Genomic DNA, 23,209 nt, shown 5'->3' on the forward strand with positions numbered 1-23,209 from the left:
TATTATTACGCTCCAGAAATACATCCAGGCCCCTCTTGAACTCTTTTAGTGACTCCACCATCACCACCTCCTCAGGCAGAGAGCTCCATAGTCTCACTGCTCTTACCGTAAAGAATCCTCTTCTATGTTTGTGTACAAAACTTCTTTCCTCCAGACGCAGAGGATGTCCCCTCGTCACAGTCACAGTCCTGGGGATAAATAGATGATGGGAGAGATCTCTGTACTGACCCCTGATATAGCCTACATCAGACAAGAATAAGATAACTCTCCCAAAACCCCAGCAATTGGTCTCCTCACTTCTCATACATTTACAGGCTATTGTTAAAAGAAGACAGGATGCTGCACAATGGTAGACATGGCCCTGTCCAGGCTCAGACTGGCCCACAGGGGTACAGGTAAATCCCACAGTTGGCCCCTGATAAGGTGGGCTCCTAGTCCCCCATACGCAAGTGGTACATGGCACAGTAGAATGACTGCACTACATAGAGCATCTCAACCAGCCTATGCGTCCAGATAAAGACTGGGCAGATTATTTAACAAACTACATGGTTTATTATGTTACTGTAGATTAGTGTTCGTCGAGCAACAAAGTGCTCGGGCCTCGGGATGCTCGGGTGCTCTACAATGAAAGTCAATGGGAGAACCCGAGCATTAAACCAGGCATCCCCTGCTCTGAAGAGGGGACGGTGTCTGGTTCAAATGAAAAGGTCAGAAATTGATGGAAACACCACCGAAATGGTTCGGGGACAGCATGGGGAGGATGTCTGGATGCATCTTGGACTCCCAGGTCGCTGCTGGGAACGATGTTGTCCGAGTAGTACGCCACTTTTACAGACTGACAATAATACGCCACAAACCGAAGATAAAATCGATTTTAGAGGAAAAATTGTTAGGAAACATTCTTTCCTGTATATTTACTTGTATATAAATTGCAGGTGCTGCCAAAAATTACAAGGAAGAGGCACTCCGATACAACCTGTATATCACATATTGGAGGGCCTCATTCACATTGTAGTACAATTGTTCAGGTTGTGGGACTCCTACGCTCATAAAGCCTATGCACTAAGTGAAAGGGCTGCCAAAAATTACAAGGAACCGGCACTCCAATACACCCTTTATTACACATAAAGAAGGGCATCATACACAGCCTTGAAAAATTATGAATAATGGCCTGCTGGTGACCCTCTAAAACTATTGGAGCAAGGGCCTGCTGAGCTGACCATCTAAAACATTAGCGGCGAGGGCCTGCTGCTGATCTGACCATCTTAGGCTCCATTGACACGTCCGCAACGTGTTTTGCGGATCCACGGAGCCGCGGATCCACAAAACACGGAAAGCTGCAATGTGCGTTCTGCATTTTGCGGACCGCACATTGCCGGCACTAATAGAATATGCCTGTTCTTGTCCGCAATTGCGGACAAGAATAGGACATGTTCTATTTTTTTGCGGAACGGAAGTGCGGACCCGGAAGTGCGGACCCGGAAGTGCAGATCCGCAATTTCGTGTCCGGGCAGTACATCGTGCTGGCTTATAAGAATGAATGGGTCCGCAATTCCATTGCGCAAAATGCGGAACGAAATTGCGGACGAGTGAATGGAGCCTAAAACAGTGGTCCCCAACCTTTTTTGCACCAAGGACCAGTTTCATGCAAGACAATTTTCCCAGGGACCGGGTGGGTGGGGGTTCTGGGGCGGGGCTTAGGGGGTAGGTGGGGCTTGGGGGTGCTAGTCGGCGCTGACTGATTCACGCGCATAACAAAAAACAAGGTGCATATTAAAATATATAACGACTATATAAACTGACTGGGGTCTCTGCTGCACCTGGTCTCTGCTGTACCTGGTCTCTGCTGTACCTGGTCTCTGCTGCACCTGGTCTCTGCTGCACCTGGTCTCTGCTGCACCTGGTATCTGCTGCACCTGGTCTCTGCTGCACTGTGCCGTATTTTTCGCCCTCTAAGACGCACCTAGGTTTTAGAGTAGAACAATAAGAAAAAATATTTTTCATTACACCTCAGGTCAGACCAGCAATCAGACCCCCAATGTTAATCAGACCTCAGATCAGAACCCCAATGCCTCAGATCACTCCCCCAACCTTTAGCCATCTATCAGCCCCCATGTCAGCCATCAGCCCCTTATGTAGCCATCAGCCCCTTATGTGAGCCATCAGCCCCTTATGTGAGCCATCAGCTCCTGATGTCAGCCATCAGCCCCCCATGACAGCCATAAGCACCCAGCCCCCCATGTCAGCCATCAGCCCCTTATGTCAGCCATCAGCGATATGTGAGCCATCAGCCTTATGTCAGACACTTACCTCTCCTGCTCCTGGTCACCATCGCGATCCTCTTCATCCTGCTGTCGGCTGTGTATCGCACAGCTTACAGGGAACACTGCTGGTGACCCTCTAACACATTAAGAACAAGGGCCTACTGGTGACCCTCTAAAACATTATGGGCAAGGGCCTGCTTGTATCCCTCAAAAACATTATGGGTGAGGGCCTTCTGGTGACCCTCAAAAACATTATTGGAAAGGGCCTGCTGGGGACCCTCAAAAACATTATGGGCGAGGGCCTGCTGGTGACCCTCTAAAACATTTAGAACAAGGGCCTACTGGTGACCCTCTAAAACATTATGGGCGAGGGCCTGCTGGTGACCCTCTAAAACATTTAGAACAAGGGCCTACTGGTGACCCTCTAAAACGCTATGGGCGAGGGCCTGCTGGTGACCCTCAAAAACATTATGGGCGAGGGCCTGCTGGTGACCCTCAAAAACATTATGGGTGAGGGCCTGCTGCTGAGCTGACCCTCTAAAACATTAGGAGCATGTTGATATGATGGAGGAGGAGTACGAGAAAAGGGAGATTGAACCATATACCTTTTTTAGTAGTGGAAGGGGTACATGGGAATACACTGTATTCAATACACCATAAAAGCCACATTTAGAGTGCCTTTATGTTCAGACGCTTTCCTCTGGTGGAGTAGAGAAGTCTGGGGCAATCCAGGCCTTGTTCATTTTTATAAGAGTCAACCAGTCAGCATTTTCAGTTGAAAGGTGGATGCGCTTATCAGTTATTATGCCCCCAGCAGCACTAAATACCCGCTCTGACAAAATGCTGGTGGCGGGGCAGGCCAGCACCTCCAAGGCGTAGAGTGCCAGTTCGTGCCACGTGTCCAGCTTGGACACCTAGTAGTTGTAAGGCACAGAGGAATCATTGAGGACGCTGACACGGTCTGCTACGTACTCCTTCACCATCTACCAAAATTTTTCCCTCCTTGTGACACTAGGCCGCGCATCAGGTTGAGGGTGCTGTCCCAGGCCTTGGAGAGTGTTGCCCTGCCTCTGTTGGAACTGCTGTGTGTTCCCCTCGTCTCCCCTCCTTGGTTGGCCAAGGAACTACGTACTCTGCACCCAGCATTGTGCACACATGCGGCGCACCTTCACCAGTAGCTCAGGCAAATTGGGGTAGGTTTTGAGAAACCGCTGAACCACTAGGTTAAACACGTGGGCTAGGCATGGTATGTGTGTGAGCTTGCCAAGCTCCAAAGCCGCCACCAAGTTACGGCCATTATCAGACACAACCATGCCTGGTTGTAGGTTGAGTGGCGAGAGCCACAGCTCAGTCTGGTCTCTCATCCCCTGGCACAGCTCTGCGGCGGTGTGCTGTTTGTGACCTAAGAAGATCAGTTTAAGCTCGGCCTGTTGCCGCTTCCCCGCTGCAGTGCTACACTGCTTCCAGCTACTGACTGATGACTGACTGGTGCTGCAAGATGATAATTCAGAGGTGGAAGTGGAGGAGGAGGCGGAGGAGGACAAGGGGGGTTGCAGCCACTAACGTAGGTGGTGGCGGAAATCCTGATGGAAGTAAGGCCCGCAATCCTTGGCATCGGTAGCACCTGTGCCATCCCAGGGTACAACTTGCTCCCGGCCTTCACAACATTCACCCAGTGTGCCATCAGGGAAATGTAGCGTCCCTGGCCAAAAGCAGTTGTCCATGTGTCAGTCGTTAAGTGGACCTTCCCAATAACTGCGGTGGTCAGGACACGGGTGATGTTACGGGACACATGCTGGTGTAAGGCTGGGACTGCACACCGTGAAAAATAGTGGCGTCTGGGGACTGAGTAAAGCGGGGCGGCCACCGCCATCAGGCTGCGGAAAGGCTCAGTGTCCACAAGCCTAAATGGCAACATTTACAGGGCCAGCAATTTGGAAAGGTGCACATTTAGTGCTATGGCCTGTGGGTGGGTGGCTGGGTATTTGCGCTTTTGTTCAAAGGCCTGGGGTATAGACATCTGTACGCTGCGCTGGGACACGGAAGTGGATGTGGTCGCTGATGGTGCTTGCGAAGGTCCAGGTGCATGGCGGGAGGCATCTGGGCCTGTGTCTTGGACAGGGGATTGACCAGTACCTAACACAGGGAAAGAGGAGGCAGTGGTGTGACACGCAGACACTGATTGTGGACCCAGGCGTTCGGCCCACCTATTAGGGTGCTTTGATGTCATGTGGCGGATCATGCTGGTGGTGGTGAGGTTGCTAGTGTTCATGCCCCTGCTCATTTTGGTACGGCAGAGGTTGCAAATGACAATTCTTTTATCGTCCGCACTATCCTCAAAAAAGCGCCAGACTGCGGAACACCTACCCCTTGGCAAGGGAGATTGCAGCAAGGGGGTGCTCCTGGGAACAGTTGCAGGGCTGTTTGGTGTTGCCCGCCTTCTCCCTTTTGCCACCCTACTGCCTCTTCCAGCCTGTTGCAGGTAACGCAGGTAATGTCGCTGTCACCAGTGGCAAAAAAATTACACTGAATGTCACAGATATTTAGGATGCGCAAACGTTAGACAGGAGATGTAGTGCAGATAATGTCGCTGTCTGCAGCGGCCAAAAAATTGCAAGCTATTTAGTGCAGGTTGCGCTAAAAATATATATTGCTGCCAGATACACCAATAGTCCTTAAAAGGAGTTTTTGGGTCTCTGGCAAGTTTTTTCTATCGTTCCGTTCCACAGCACAGCTCTCCCTGACTAAGACTGAGCCGAACACGTGTCATTGGATGCTATATAGCACCCGATGATGCGTTCCGGCCAGCCAATCACTGTAATGCCAGTAACCAACATGGCTATGGAATTACAGTGAAGAGCAGTACATCCGTGCACGTTTATTGGCTGCGTAGCAGCCAACAAATGTGCGGGGAGGAGACTCGAGCATCGCTCTAGTCAAAATGATGTTTGGCCGAGCATGCTCGCCCAACACTACTCAGGATGGAGCGGAGAACAAAGAGGAGGAGGAATCTTAGCTGGAAAAGAAGAAGCTGATGATGAGAAGGATATCTGTATTACTTGGGGATGTGGGTTGGCTGCCACAAAGATGACAGGGGTTGGAGGACAGTCTTATTCTTACTGGGAATGCTGGCCAGTTGGATTTTCCCAAAAGATCCGGTGATGCCCCCTCAAGTGTTGCAATAGAGCTTTGGTACCTATATTTCTGTTTAAACTCCCACTGATTATTTTAATCCTGCCGATCTTGCACACGGCGATGCTCGAGCCGAACTGGTGTTTGGCCGAGCACTACTGTAGATTTATCATTGCGCTGGGATTACTTCTAGATATAGACAAGCAAGTTTCCACTTTCCCCAGAGACCCACTTTCTTGAAGTCGCTGCAGAAACCCCCATAATCAATCATCTTGTAGTGTCTACCTGCTGTCTGCTGCTAAATGAGCAGGTAATATATGCATGTATCTCTGCAGTGGGCCCCCAGAGTGAATTTTATTGGGCCCTAGGAACCCAAGTCCGACACTGGCCTTGTCCCAACTTTTTTGAGACGAGTTGCTGCCAAGTTCTAAATAAGTTGATTTTTTTCATGAAATTGTAAAATGTCTCACTTTTAACCTCTGATATGTGTTCTGCGATCTTTTTGAATATAATATATATCTATGAGAAGTGCAGATCATTGCATTCTGTTTTTATTCACATTTATTTACATTTTGCACAGTGTCCACACTTTTTTGGAATTGGGGTTGTAATAATGTTATTATTATTATTATTAATATTATACATATTAATATTATATACTGTATCATCATTGTTACTATTGATGGCTTAAAAGACAGAAGGAATGATAACTGTTATTGATAAGAATTCAACATTTACTGAATTTATATTAAAGTAATTTAAAAAATTATTTAAAAACAGCTTTGTCTATACTGTATTTGTACAGTGGGGATGTCAGCAAGGTTGAAATTTCACCACTGTGGGAGGAAACTGACCACAGTCGAAGCTCGAATTGGCACTGTGTGTCACTGATAGGGATGGCGCTCCATCAGTCCCACAGTAGTAATTAGACCTATATCCTACTACTTCATTCACACAGGGGCTTGAGGCCATTGGACCCCCAGCAATCCAGCCTAAAGGACACTGCCCTCTCCTGGTTTTCTTCCTAGCTCTCTGGCTGCTCTTTCAGTGAATCATTCGCTGGCTCCACTTCTTTTCCTCTCCCTCTTGCTGTTGGGGTTCCTCAGGGTTCAGTCCTAAGTCCTCTCCTCTTCTCTCTGTACACAGCCCCTATTGGTCAGCAGATTTGGTTTCCAGTACCATCTCTATGCTGATGACACCCAACTATACACTTCATCCCCCGACATCCCCCCCGCTGTATTACAGAACACCAGTGACTGTCTCTAACATCATGTCCTCTCTCTATTTGAAACTAAATCTTTCAAAAACTGAACTTCTACTAACCTACCCAAACCTGATATCTCCCTCTCAGTGTGCGACACCATCATCACTCCTAGGTGTCTCGAGGTGACGTCTGACACTGATCTTTCTTTCGCCCCCAATATTCAATCTCTCTCCCGCTCATGTCGCCTGCACCTCAAAAACATCTCTAGAATCTGCCCCTTTCTCACTATGGCAACAACAAAAACTCTCATTGTTGCCCCGATCCATTCCTGCTTTGATTACTGTAACTCTCTATTAATTGGCCTCCCGCTCACCAGACTCTCCCCTCTCCAATCTATTCTTAATGCAGCAGCCAGGGTCACCTATCTGTCTAACTGCTACTCCGATACCTCCACCCTGTGTACCCGTACACTATAGAATCCAATTTAAACTGCTCATTCTCACCCATAAAGCTCTCCACAGTGCTGCGCCCCCCCTTCATCTCCCCCTTCATCTCTGTCTACCACCCTACCTGTGCTCTCTGCTCAGCCAATGACTTACGACTGACCTCCACCATAATCCGCACCTCTCACTCTCGGCTCCAAGGTTTCTCCCGAGCTGCACTGGTTCTCTGGAATACCCTACCCCAAGAAATCTGGTTAAATCACAAAATACACAGTTTTAAGCGCTCCCTAAAAAACACATCTCTTTAGGGCGGCCTATCACACCCCCTGATCTAACCTCTCTTCACATAGCCCATTTATCATGTCCTGAACCTGATCCTCCATCGAACTACTCCACCGCACCCAGAAGCACTTCGTATATTGGCTGCTGACCGGCTCATGCAGCTTTATATCTGCTCCCCTATTCTCCCAAGATGGCCGGACCATTGTACAAAACAAGCACTTCTACCTTTTGTGTCACCCCTATCCCCCCATAGATTGTAAGCTCTTGCGAGCAGGGCCCTCATTCCTCTTGTTGTAATTATTGACTTGTCTGTTGCTATGTTATTTATGACTGTTTCTACATGAACCCCTGAACTGTAAAGCGCTGCGGAATATGTTGGCGCTATAGAAATAAAGATTATTATTATTATAATGGTGATAAAAAAAATTAATATATAGAGGCTCCTAGTCTCCTCCAAGGTTTATGTTTGCATAGGTAAGGTCTCTTTCACACGACCGTTTTTCCCCCGCCCCGTTTACGGGCCATTTTTTGCGTTCCGTATACGGTCTGTATACGGAAGCATTCATTTCAATGGTTCCGCAAAAAAAATACGGAATGTACTCCATATGCATTCCGTTTCCGTATTTCCGTTCCATTGAAAGATGTCCTATTATTGCCCGCAAATCACGTTCCGTGGCTCCATTCAAGTCAATGGGTCCGCAAAAAAACGGAACACATACGGAAATGCATCCGTATGTCTTCCGTATCCGTTCCGTATTTGCGGAACCATCTATTGAAAATGTTATGCCCGGCCCAATCTTTTCTATGCAATTACTGTATACTGTATATGCCATACGGAAAAAAACAGAACAGAAACGGAAACAAAACGAAAACAAAAAACGGAACAACGGATCCGTGAAAAACGAATCACAAAACACGGAAAAAGACATACGGTCATGTGAAAGAGGCCTAATTATAAGATTTCTTATGAATTTCATTTTATTTTGTTTATTTTGGCATATTGAGCACGATGCAACATGACTGGATTGTATCAAGATCTGCTGACCCTGGCACCAAGTAAAATGAATTCTTCCTGTGAAGTGCTGCTATATCTCAGATAGATACATAGATAGATAATAGATAGATAGATAATAGATAGATAGATAGATAGATAGATAGATAGATAGATATTAGAGATAGATAGATAGATAGATAGATAGATAATAGATAGATAGATAGGAGATAGATAGATAATAGATACATAATAGATAGATAAATAGATAATAGATAGATAGATAGATAGATAGATAGATAGATAGATAGATAGATAATAGATAGATAGATAATAGATAGATAATAGATAGATAGATAATAGATAGATAGATAGATAGATAGATAGATAGATAGATAGATAGATAGATATGAGATGATAGATAGATAGATAGATAGATAGATAGGAGATAGATAGATAAATATGAGATAGATAGATAATAGATCGATAGATAATAGATAGATAGATAGAAGATAGATAGATAGATAGATAGATATGAGATAGATAGATAGATAGATAGATAGATAGATAATAGATAGATAGATAGATAGATAGATAGATAGATAGATAGATAGATAGATAATAGATCGATAGATAATAGATAGATAGATAGATAGATAGATAGATAGATAGATAATAGATAGATAGATAGATAGATAGATAGATAGATAGATAGATAGATATGAGATAGATAGATAATAGATCGATAGATAATAGATAGATAGAAGATAGATAGAAGATAGATAGAAGATAGATAGATAGATATTAGAGATAGATGATACATAGATAGATATGAGATGCATAGATAGATAGATAGATAGATAGATAGATAGATAGATAGAGGAGATGCATAGATAGATAGATATAGATAGTTTTGCTGTTTTAATTTTAAATATTTTCAAATAAAGTTTCTACAATATCATCATTTTTACATCACATTTATTTTTGCCAATTACTAAAAGGTTTCTCGTTATAATTAAGGAGGGTGTTGATGGATTCGGAGGAAACTCTTCCCACTGCTACCGCACGTCATCATTCACCACATTACGTCCGTCCCTCACATAACGAGACACTTATAGGCAAACATTTCCCTCTCTTTAATCCTCTTCCCACTCACAGATTTTCATCCTGGCGAATGTTGATGCACAAGGAGGAAACATTTTAGATTTGCAAATTAGCTGAAGTATATCCCGAGCATTAAGTAAATTGAAATAAAGTCACAAAGTGACATTTTTGTAAACAATTATCTTCATTTGGCAACTATGATGACTCCCCGTGTCCTCGCAGGTTCCTCAGATTTACTGAAGACTTGATTACACCTCAGAAGCCTGTGGGTGCAGCTCTTCTGACGTCTAAGACTCCAACATTTATGTAGGTCACACCTTAAAGGGGTTGTACAAGAATGTTGGGGGTTTTGGCTTGGCAACCCCCTTTCATTCAATGTCCATTAATGTCAACGTTCAGCCAATCACGTCATGACAAATGGTCACATGACGCAAGAGGAGCCGGTTACTACTAAAGCAAGTGATTGGCTGCTGCGATGTCAAATCGGAGGTTGACATCGGTGGAACCCAGTGGAGCATCGCAGGCCTGCGCAAGGAGTGGGGAACTTTCTCTCCCCGCCACCTCCTCCGCTCTCCCCGCATCAACATCCAGTTTTATGCAGGTCAGGTGGCCGCTGCAGCCAGTGAGTGGCTGCAGCAGTGACATGTCCCGTGTCATTGGCTGCAGAGGCCATGTGATCCCGTCAAACTAGATGTTGATGCAGGGAATGCAAAGCGGACTCCAGGAGAACGAAGGAGCTAGAACCTAGTGGCAGGGATCAAGTAAGTATTATTCTTTCTGCAGGTCCAGCCACACTATGAGGTCCACTTGAAAGCCCTTTGTTGGTTAACAACCCCTTTAAAATATGCGCCTGCTTCCTACAATGCAAAGTAGGAAAATTTTTCACTTCTCTTAAGCACAGAAAAAACATACAAGCTGCGAGCAGATTGGATTCGAACCACTGACCCCAATACTACAAGGTGATAATGCTAAATGTAGGCTGATGTGCTGCCCGCCGCTAATAGTAATGTTGTTGCCATTTATAATGATCATAGGATATGTAAAAACATATGAAAAATATCCCCCCCAAAAAACCTCAAATAGCGGAAAATATAGGATAATACATGCTCATGTGCATCTTCTCAAGTTCAGATTCTGTGAAGTCTGGTGACATCTGTATGCATCTTGTGTCATCATGGACCATAGTCCTCACAGATTGCGGTCTGTTGGAGTCAGCGGTGCGTGATCGCGCAGCATAGTGGAGATCAGTCTTAAGCTGAGGCTGAAGCCGACTTGACATCTGGATGGGATGCTACTGGCAATGTTTTAAATATACATCTCATTCCAGTGCAGGCGCTGGATGCTCACGATCCATGAAGGACTGAGTGCGAGCAAACACTAACATATCTGGCTCCAGTACAGAACGGGTTAAAGAAAGTAACTGCTGCATTCTCTATCAGAAAAAAACTAAAGCTGGCCCCATGTATGAGGACCAACAACATAGTGCTGCCAAATGTCACCCCAGCAGAACAAAATACTACAATGGAGCATGAACTATTGCCTCGACAAAAACAAATAAGACAGTTCAGAACAGTATACGGCACCAGCAGATACCAGGGTGTAGCACAAAATACTGCCTAGAAGGTGCTTCGTTTATGGCCAGCACTATACAGGGCAATATTACCATTGATGCCTCTTCTAATGTAGACATTCTCCTTCCTAATCTTCTCCATTCCACCATTATGACCTCTGAGGATGGCAATACAGCTAAAGTCAGGAGGAGGGCACGTGAGGCTGTCGGCCTGTTCCATAGGTACCTGACCTTAGTTTAAAACTGGGAGCGTCAGATCATTATGTACCTGGTTCAGGAACAGGGCTCAAGCAGCATCGGTCCATCAGGAATGTTCCCTGTAGGGTCGGTGCTCACCCCCATCCAAATATGTTTGCTTTTACATAGCAGATCTCTGAATAGTGTACTGATTTCGGACAACTATCTACAGTACAGAGATGTAATTAGATATTTATTCACCCAAGAAAAAAGGTTTAGTGTGGCAAGCCCTAAAAAGTAAAGTAACATAAAAGCTTCTGTATGGAACACATACATAGTACCACTATCATGCCACACACAATGATAGTATTGCTACAGGATACATACACAGTAAACATAGAACACACATATGTATTCACATTACACACATATACCTACATATTACACATATATTTACACTCCATATTCACTTCTCCTGTACAGCTGTCACATTCCAGCTGTAGAGAAAAGATATAGTGAGTAGAGAACAAATCCCCTTTGTGCTCCCTCCCTATTCCTCTTCTGTCTTCCTGGCAGAGATGCTGCCTGGATCAAGTTACAACAGCTGGTAAGAAACTCCTGCTTCCACAAAATACTGAATAAGGGGTTTAATATACCTGCTTCCACAAAATACAGATTAAGGGTTGCGATATACCTGCTTCCACCAAATATTGATTAAGGAGTTCTATATACCTATTTCCACAAATTACTGAGTAAGGGGATTGATATAACAGTTTCCACCAAATATTGATTGAGGCCTGCGATACACCTGCTTCTACAAAATACTGATTAATTGGATTGATATACCTGCTTCCACCAAATATTGATTGAGGCTTGCGATATACCTGCTTCCGCAAAATACTGATTAAGGGGTTTGATATACCTGCTTCCACAAAATTGATAATGAGGGGTGCGATATACCTGTTTCCACCAAATATTGATAAAGGAGTTCTATATACCTGCTTCCACAAAATACTGATTGAGGGGTGCAATATATCTGCTTCCACAAAATACTGATTGAGGGGACTGATATACCTGCTTCCACAAAATACTGATTAAGGGGTTTGATATACCTGCTTCCACAAAATATAGATTGAGTGGTGCGATATACCTGCTTCCACCAAATAGTGATTAAGGGGTTCTATATACCTGCTTCCACAAAATACAGATTGAGTGGTGCAATATACCTGCTTCCGCCAAATATTAATTAAGGGGTTCTATATACCTGCTTCCACAAAATACTGATTGAGGGGTGAAAGATACCTGCTTCCACACAATACTGAATAAGAGGTTTGATATACCTGCTTCCACAAAATACAAATTGAGGGGTGCGATATACCTGCTTCCACCAAATATTGATTAAGGGGTTCTATATACCTGCTTCCTCAAAATACTGATTGAGGGGTGCGATATACCTGCTTCCATGAAATACTGATTGAGGGGATTGATATACCTGCTTCCACAAAATATTGATTGAGGCCTGCAATACACCTGCTTCCATAAAATACTGATTAAGGGTTTTTTATATATCTGCTTCCACAAAATACTGATTGAAGGGTGCGATATACCTGCTTCAACAAAATATTGATTAAGGGGGTCTATATACCTGCTTCCACAAAATATTGATTAAGGGGTTAAATATACCTGCTTCCACAAAATACAGATTGAGGGGTGCAATATACCTGTTCCCACCAAATATTAATTAAGGGGTTCTATATACCTGCTTCCACACAATACTGATTAAGGGAATTGATATACCTGCTTCAACAAAATACTGATTAAGGGGTTTGATATACCTGCTTCCACAAAATACTGATTGAGGGGTGCGATATACCTGCTTCCACAAAATACTGATTAAGGGGATTGATATACTGGCCTCCACCAAATATTGATTGAGGCCTGTGATATACATTGCTTTCACAAAATACTGATTAAGGGGATTGATATACCTGCTTCCACCAAATATTGATTGAGGCCTACAATATACCTGCTTCCACAAATACTGCTCTTCTCTAGGGACTTTGTCACAGGGTCATTTTGAAAAAAAGACAGGCAAAGGAAGAGGCAGGCCGCTCCGCAGGGGTGGTAGGGGTCGGGCAGGTGCACCAGGTTGGAGCCTAAGTGGGAAATTGGAGAAGGTGCGTGCGATTACATCAAAGGACGCACCAGAGTTGGTTGAGTGGCTCACTCAGCCTTCCGCTTCTGCACCCTCCTCATCCTCTGTATTTGCATCCTCCTCACTCTCTGCTGTGACCCTCCTCACTCTCTGCTGTGCGCACCCTCAAAGACACCACCACCACTAGTGTTGGGCGTGAATATTCGAATCGCGAATTTCAATCACGAATATCGTCACTTCGAGAGTTCGTGAATATTTAGAATATAGTGATATATACTCGTAATTTCGAATATTCTAGATTCTAAACCCATGATCCCTCCCTGCTTCTTGCTTGTGGGCCAATGAGAAGGCTGCAATGTCTTTGTCTGAGCTTAGCAACATCCCTAGCAACCAATAGGAAAGTTGCCTACCCCTTACTATATAAGAACCACCCCAGCAGCCATTTTCCACAGTTTTTTAAAGTTCTGAGAGAGACAGCAGTGTCATTGCTGTGCTCTCTGCTTTTCACACTACATTAGATAGTTAGATAGCATATTGTAAGGGATCGTCTCTTTTCAGGGGGTCACACTCACAGATATCTTCGCAGACACGGTTATAATGTCTAAACTCTTGCTTTATTTGAGACACTTTAGCAAAGCACAGGTTAAGAAGTCGCAGCTTCAACTTATCAAGTGTGATATCCACACAAAATAACAAACCCTTGCCCGGCTAGGCTCTAACTAAACACATAAGCGTATCCCTGACTCACCTAGAGAGCCCTGTTCACACATGGAACACAAATGCGGCTTTCCTCAGCCATTCAGTCCAGCAACCTCCAGGCTGTGACACTTCAATACCTTTTGGCGGATTGTGGCCCAGTAGTCCTCCCGACTCTGGCCTCGTGATCCTTGTTTCACAGGCGTCACCGTGTCCCCCAAAGTTCAGGCTATCGCCTAGCCTCGTGGCCCCTCAGCCCACCCGGCTGAGACCACTCACACAGAGCCTCACCAGGACTCTGCTTCACAAGACACTCCAGAGTGAGACACACCCAAGATCCAGTAGCAGCATTAAATAGGATCCCTGGACATGAGCATGCCTCAAGTTCCGGACTGGAACCTGGGGAAACAACACCTCAATGTTTACATTGCCACATATCCCCCCTCTGTTCAAACCTGTTGGGGTGAACACATGTACGAACTGGATGCTCGTGACAGGGCATCCGCATTATACTGCCATCTTCCGGCTCAACGTTCCCCCTGGAAGAGATGGCCAGCGTCACATACTTTCCTTTATTTTGCCAGACCCAGGCCATCAGAGCTTGGTTTGTCATAAACACTGCCTTCCTACCTAGAGTACAGTGTCTAAGGGTATCCTCTTCGCTGGAGAACTTAGCTTTCTGGCTTGCTTCTTTTCTAGATTTCTTCTTAGGCCCACAACCTTTATCTTCTGCAACCTTTACAGCCACGTTTTCCACGGGGAGCTCCCACCTCCTCCTTTTGTTGGAGATCCGGCTGGTCAGTTTTAAACCACCCTTCAGCCGCTCCAATGTCACCTGGTGTTCCCACTCATTTTGTTTCTTTATTCTATCACCAGATAGCACTTCTCTTTTTTCTTTAGTCCCCACAGGGGTTACCTCAGGTTTGGCTTCAGTATCAGAGTCTTCTGCTTCTTCCACATCAGCCTCATCAACTGGTTCAGCAGATACATCTTCTATCTTCTTCTCTGCCTCGGCCGGCACCACGGCGCCACGATCTCCAGTCCCATTCTTAACAGGCTCTCACTTCTTGGCACCTTCCAGAAGATCTTCCTCTTCCGATTTCTCATTTTCTTCCACCTGCTGTGCAGGAGCACGCTTAGGCTTCTTCAACTCATAGGTGGCATCTTTTGAGCTCATGAGAGCTTCCATCTCTGCTCTGAGTTGCTTGTTCAGCCTCTCTAATTCATTTTGCTCCTCAAGCACTTCTTCAAGTGCTCTAGCCAAGGAGAGGGCCTTGGACTCTTTCTCCCAAGCATCAGCCTCCGCTCGGTCACGTTCTTCGGCATACCGAGCCAATATGTATTTCTCTGCAGCCAGGAGCTGGCCAAACTTCTGTTCTGCTGCCGCATCAGCCGAAGGAGTACCACCCTTCTCCTTTAGACACTTTGTGGGATTTCCACCCAGGGACTCTTCAAGCCCATTGTCGATGTCGACTACAGACTTCCGTGTCTTTCTGGAGTCTTTCCTCTTCTCCGGGACACCAGGCAGTAGACCCTTCAGTTCACTCATCTTTCCGGGGTATCTTCTTTTAACCCTTCTGCAGCCTTCTTCAATGTCTTTATGATGACAACTAGTCCCTTCTCTATCGTATCTAGGGACCGTGTGGAGAGAGAGAAATCATCTTCATGATTGCAGCTGTACTGACAGGTCAGGTCATCTACCACTGCCTGAATATGGGTCTCAGACACTAGGATGGCGTCTCCCCACTCAACTCTAGTCATGTCAGGTACAACTATCGTCTGATTGCTACCCATAACTACGTCAATTTGGCAAGACCTCGACATGGCAGCCTCTCTCAGTTGCTATCGGCCACGGCACAAGCGTCACTTAAATTACTTGTGTCGTCATTATCAGTTCTGACCTCTAGGGGCACCGATGCGCTAGTCCCCACATTGGACACTTCCCCAGCAACCAAAAAACCCAGAGGGTACTGCATATCCACCTCTGGTACGTGTGATACACCCTCTGGGCTCACAACATTAACCAGCATTTTTGTATCACATATATTTTTACCAGGAGGGGGCACTTCTCTCCTGATCACATCCTGAAAAGAAAAAGGCATGTCATCATCATATACTTCACATGACCTCACAATTTCATTTTTTATTTCGACTACATCACTGTTTTCATTATGCATTTCGGCAAACATGGTACCATCACTTTGCACCTTATCAGCTCCACTGTTTCTAATGGTCACTTCATTTAATGGGCTAGGTACCAGTTCTGCGGGAGTTACGTGACCGACCGCAGAAGTGTTTCTACCCCACAAATCACGGAAAAACCTTCTCTCATGTACGGTTGAATTTACGGCAGCAAGTCCATCAGTCCCAGCTGTCACTATAGCCTCACACTATTTGAGACACTTTAGCAAAGCACAGGTTAAGAAGTCGCAGCTTCAACTTATCACGTGTGACATCCACACAAAATAACAAACCCTTGCCCGGCTAGGCTCTAACTAAACACATAGGCGTATCCCTGACTCACCTAGAGAGCCCTGTTCACACATGGAACACAAATACGGCTTTTCTCAGCCATTCAGTCCATCTACAGCAAATGTGTTTTGTGGGTGCAGTGCATAATTTTTTTAAGCCTGCCCTGAGCCAACTACTACTGAAAACTAACTTTTTTTACTTCAGTTTGTCAATAGCAATACATAATCGGCAGCCATTTTATGCAACGATAGTGCACCAGCACAGGCTATCTGCATCTGGGTTAAAAAAATACTTTTTTTCATATAGTGCACATCTAGGATTAGACGTGCATAAGTGAGTGTCACATTTTGGCCAGAAATACAGCTTTTTGCTTACTGGGGTGAATAAACCCTCTGCTATACTGCACATCTGGGATTAGACGTGCATAATTGACTGTGAAATTTAGGCCACAAATACGGCTTTCTCATACTGGGGTGAAAAAAAAACATCTGTTTCATATAGTGCACATCTAGGATTAGACGTGCATAAGTGAGTGTCACATTTAAGCCAGAATGGCCGCCTTCTCAAGTGCACTTATTCCTTTTTTTTTTATGTCACAATATTTTGGGGGATACCCCTATGTAAAAATGCAAAATAACACACATCTGTGTTGGCTACCTATTCCTCCTTCGCCGCCGCTTCCACCTAGATGGCCACGTGAGCCTACACGGCCACATCCACCCATTCACCGCCTTCTCAAACTCTTCCTCCTACATCATTCCTAATTTTTATTTTTTTAAGGTCTTTTATGTTTTTTTAATTCATTTCCCTATCCACATTTGTTTGCAGAGCATTTGCCATGCTCTTAAGCACATTTTGCTGCCTTTTGCAGCCCTCTAGCTCTTTCCAGGGCTATTTTTGAGCCATTTTAAAGGCCAAAAGTTCGGGTCCCCATTGACTTCAATGGAGTTCGGGGTCGAGGTCATGTTTGGGTCAAGTTCGGGTCCCGAACCCGAACCTTTTTTTATGTTCAGCCGAACCTGCTGAACCCGAACATCCAGGTGTCTGCTCAACTCTACTTACGCCTTCTTTCTGGAGCGTGCATTGCGTTGTGTCATTGATCAAGCCGTCGAGGAGCAGGAGCTGGAAGATGAGGAAGTCGCAATGCTGAATGAATTCCCAGGGGGGGCTACCCCATCTAAGACATGTCAACAGGAGTCTGAAGAGGAGTCAGAGGAGGATGGTGGCTGGGGGGAGGAGGGGAGGAGGAGCAAGAAGAGCAGGCTTTGAGGGGGACTTTAAACTTTTCAGGGATCCCTGGTGTTGTCCGTGGCTGGGGGGAGGAGACCGAGGACGACATTCTCCTGGGCGATAAGCAGGAGCCAGGGCGCTTCACCGCTTCCAATTTAGTGCAAATGGGGGACTTCATGCTCCAGTGTGTGAAGAGGAACCCCCGTATAAAAATCATAAAGGGCAAGGACCAGTACTGGGTGGCAACGTACTTAGACTCCCGGTACAAACACAAAATGGTGGACATGTTACCAGCATCACAGAGGGCTGTCAGAATGCAGCATTTCCAGGCCTTCCTGTGAGAAATGAAGCATTCTGCTGTTGCGGGCGCTGGCAGAGGAATTTCCAACCACAGGTGCGGGTACCAATCCTACCAAGCCTGAGAGAAGAGGGCGGTTTGAAGATGTGTTGGTCACTTTGGATATGAGATCATTCTTGCAGCCAACCTATCGACAGCGCCCTCCGGATCCAGCCTCAGGAAACTCCTAAACCAACAGGTGTCCGACTACATCAGATTAACGGCCGATGTGGATGCTCTGAGAAGCGAAGAACCCCTGAACTACTGGGTGTGCAGGCTTGACCTGTGGCCAGAGCTGGCACAATTTGCCATGGAACTCTTGGCTTGCCCCTCGTCCAGTGTCTTGTCTGAAAGGACGTTCAGCGCAGCAGGGGGGATCGTGACCGATAAGCGCACTCGCCTAGATCACGACAGTGGGGACTACCTCACATTTCTAACAATGAATGAGGCATGGATCTCGGAGGAATTCAACACCTGTGACGACCATGTTTAATTGAATTTCCTCATGCCAGCCCACACATATCCGCCACCACACAAAACAAGGAATGGTCCCTGTCTTATGTATTTACAGCGGCATAAAAGGACTTTTCTGTCAGGTGAATGGCTAATTTTTGGGGCCTGTACTCCACTGGCCTGCAGTAAAATTGTTATTCAGTGACCGCCTAATGTACCTCCAGACAAATATTCATTTTTGAGAGTTTCCCTTTAGGAAGCATAAAAATGGCCCCTGATTAAAATACATATTTTTTGTGGGAATTTTTGCCATTGATCCCCCTCTAGTATGTCACTGTCCATGTTGTGGGACTATTTGTGCTCTTCTAGAAAAGAATTTGGTGGCTGCAAATATGACCTGAAGGTTTTTCAGGTTCGTCTGCCATTAAAGTGAATGGGGCTCGCGGCAAACGAGCGGTTTCGCGAACATTTGATCACAAACGCTCACCCGTTCGCAAAACGTCCCGGCCGATGTTCTTCCATCACTACTGCCCCTTTTTTTTTAAAACCAGATGCATCTATGTTATATCTAAGTTTCCACAAAAGCTGAAATGCTGAGAAGTCAATGACTGTTTACTTGGCCCAGAATTTTCCACACATTAGCTCTTCCATGGCATTTATAAAGAGGAGCTTTTTCTAATTGTATTTTTTAGAGGCCAATTGTTCTCCCATTTCATCCAAATTTCTAAGCCTTTCATTAACTGAGAGCAACAGTTTGCCAAATTCATATCATGTGAAAAAACGAAGAGGATCTCTAATGTGATGATGACATTTTCTACAGCTGCAGCTCCAAATAAAAATAGGCAAAATAAAAATTGCATCTTGCAGATTTTTTTTATAGCAGAAAAAAACGTGAATTTCATGTAAATTAAGCAAAATTCTGAAAACATATTGAAAAAAATTAACACAATGAGTATGTGAACAGGTATTAGAAATGCAGCTAATACTCCTAGATTAGATGGTAGTGCTGACTTTAGTTTAGGTAACATTTCTGGCTTTCATTATGGCTATCTACTGTGCACAAATTTAATCTATAACTAATATATTACTGTGATAATACTGTCTTTTAGGTCCAAGAGTATAACTACCATAATATTGCTTCTATACACAAAAATATAACTACTAGAACACTGACTATTATGTTCAAGATTATTACTACTATAATACTGCCTTCAATGTTCAAGAATATAATGACTATAATTCTGCTACCTATGTACAAAGCAGGGGGTGCCTGGTTTAATGCTCGGGTTTTCCCTTTGACTTCCATTGTGACTTACCGTATGTGTTCGATCAACACTAATAAGAATATATCTACTATAATACTGCTTCTATGTACAAGAATATAACTACTATAATACTGCTTCTATGTACAAGAATATAACTACTATAATACTGCTCTTATGTACAAGAATATAACTACTATAATACTGCTCCTATGTACAAGAATATAACTACTATAATACTGCTCCTATGTACAAGAATATAACTACTATAATACTGCTCCTATGTACAAGAATATAACTACTATAATACTGCCTCCTATGTACAGGAATATAACTACTATAATACTGCTCCTATGTACAAGAATATAACTACTATAATACTGCCTCCTATGTACAAGAATATAACTACTATAATACTGCTCCTCTGTACAAGAATATAACTACTATAATACTACCTATGTGCAAGAATATAACTACTATAATACTGCTCCTATGTACAAGAATATAACTACTATAATACTGCCTCCTATGTACAAGAATATAACTACTATAATACTGCTCCTATGTACAAGAACATAACTACTATAACACTGCTCCTATGTACAAGAATATAACTACTATAATACTGCTCCTATGTACAAGAATATTACTACTATAATACTGCTCCTATGTACAAGAATATAACTACTATAATACTGCTCCTATGTACAAGAATATAACTACAATAATACTGCTCCTATGTACAAGAATATAACTACTATAATACTGCTGCTATGTACAAGAATATAACTACTACAATACTGTTCATATGTACAAAAATATAACTACTATAATACTGCCTCCTATGTACAATAATATAACTACTATAATACTGCCTCCTATGTAGAAGAATATATGTACTATAATACTGCTCCTATGTGCAACAATATAACTACTATAATAGTGCTCCTATGTACAAGAATATAACTACTATAATACTGCTCATATGTACAATAATATAACTACTATAATACTGCCTCCTATGTAGAAGAATATAACTACTATAATACTGCTCCTATGTACAAGAATATAACTACTATAATACTGCTCCTATGTACAAGAATATAACTACTATAATACTGCCTCCTATGTACAAGAATATAACTACTATAAGCGAAAAAAAGGAATGAACAGCACTCCTTAGTGTCAGTGTGGTGGGTGCACGTCTCTGGGGGGTGGAAAAAATACCCCAATCCAGCGTACATAACACGAGATAAAAAAAAAAAATGGAGACAGCACGTCCAATGTGATGGAATTTAATCCGGATGCAACGTTTCGGCTCAAACAGCCTTTTTCAAGCAAAGGCTGTTTGCCTGGTTGACAAAGGCTGTTTGAGCCGAAACGTTGCATCTGGATTAAATTCCATCACATTGGACGTGCTGTCTGTAGTTTTTTATTTTCCTTATCTCTTGCTATATCTACTATAAGACTGCTCCTATGTACAAGAATATAACTACTATAATACTGCCTCCTATGTACAAGAATATAACTACTATAATACTGCTCCTATGTACAAGAATAAAACTACTATAATACTGCCTCCTATGTACAAGAATATAACTACTATAATACTGCCTCCTATGTACAAGAATATAACTACTATAATACTGCTCCTATGTACAAGAATATAACTACTATAATACTGCTCTTATGTACAAGAATATAACTACTATAATACTGCCCCCTATGTACAAGAATATAACTACTATAATACTGCTCCTATGTACAAGAATATAACTACTATAATACTACTCCTATGTACAAGAATATAACTACTATAATACTGCCCCCTATGTACAAGAATATAACTACTATAATACTGCTCCTATGTACAAGAATATAACTACTATAATACTACTCCTATGTACAAGAATATAACTACAATAATACTGCTCCTATGTACAAGAATATAACTACTATAATACTGCTCCTATGTACAATAATATAACTACTATAATACTGTCTCCTATGTACAAGAATATAAATACTATAATATTGCTCCTAAGATCAAGAATATAACTACTATAATACTACTCCTATGTACAAGAATATAACTACTATAATACTGCTCCTATGTACAAGAATATAACTACTATAATACTGCTCTTATGTACAAGAATATAACTACTATAATACTGCCCCCTATGTACAAGAATATAACTACTATAATACTGCTCCTATGTACAAGAATATAACTACTATAATACTACTCCTATGTACAAGAATATAACTACTATAATACTGCCCCCTATGTACAAGAATATAACTACTATAATACTACTCCTATGTACAAGAATATAACTACTATAATACTGCTCCTATGTGCAAGAATATAACTACTATAATACTGCTCCTATGTACAAGAATATAACTACTATAATACTGCTCCTATGTACAATAATATAACTACTATAATACTGTCTCCTATGTACAAGAATATAAATACTATAATATTGCTCCTAAGATCAAGAATATAACTACTATAATACTACTCCTATGTACAAGAATATAACTACTATAATACTGCCTCCTATGTACAAGAATATAACTACTATAATACTGCTCCTATGTACAAGAATATAACTACTATAATACTGCTCTTATGTACAAGAATATAACTACTATAATACTGCCCCCTATGTACAAGAATATAACTACTATAATACTGCTCCTATGTACAAGAATATAACTACTATAATACTACTCCTATGTACAAGAATATAACTACTATAATACTGCCCCCTATGTACAAGAATATAACTACTATAATACTGCTCCTATGTACAAGAATATAACTACTATAATACTACTCCTATGTACAAGAATATAACTACAATAATACTGCTCCTATGTACAAGAATATAACTACTATAATACTGCTCCTATGTACAATAATATAACTACTATAATACTGTCTCCTATGTACAAGAATATAAATACTATAATATTGCTCCTAAGATCAAGAATGTAACTACTATAATACTGCTTCTATGTACAAGAATATAACTACTATAATACTACTCCTATGTACAAGAATATAACTACTATAATACTGCTCCTATGTACAAGAATATAACTACTATAATACTGCTCCTATATACAAGAATATATCTACTATAATACTGCCTCCTATGTACAAGCATATAACTACTATAATACTGCTCCTATGTACAAGATTTTATGTACTATAATACTGCCTCCTATGTACAAGAATATAACTATAATACTGCCTCCTATGTACAAGAATATAACTACTATAATACTGCTCCTATGTACAAAAATATAACTACTATAATACTGCTCCTATGTACAAGAATATAAGTACTATAATACTGCTCCTCTGTATAAGAATATAACTACTATAATACTGCTCCTCTGTATAAGAATATAACTACTAT

Source organism: Bufo bufo, chromosome 11 (genome assembly GCF_905171765.1).
Source record: "Bufo bufo chromosome 11, aBufBuf1.1, whole genome shotgun sequence".
NCBI lineage: Eukaryota > Metazoa > Chordata > Amphibia > Anura > Bufonidae > Bufo > Bufo bufo.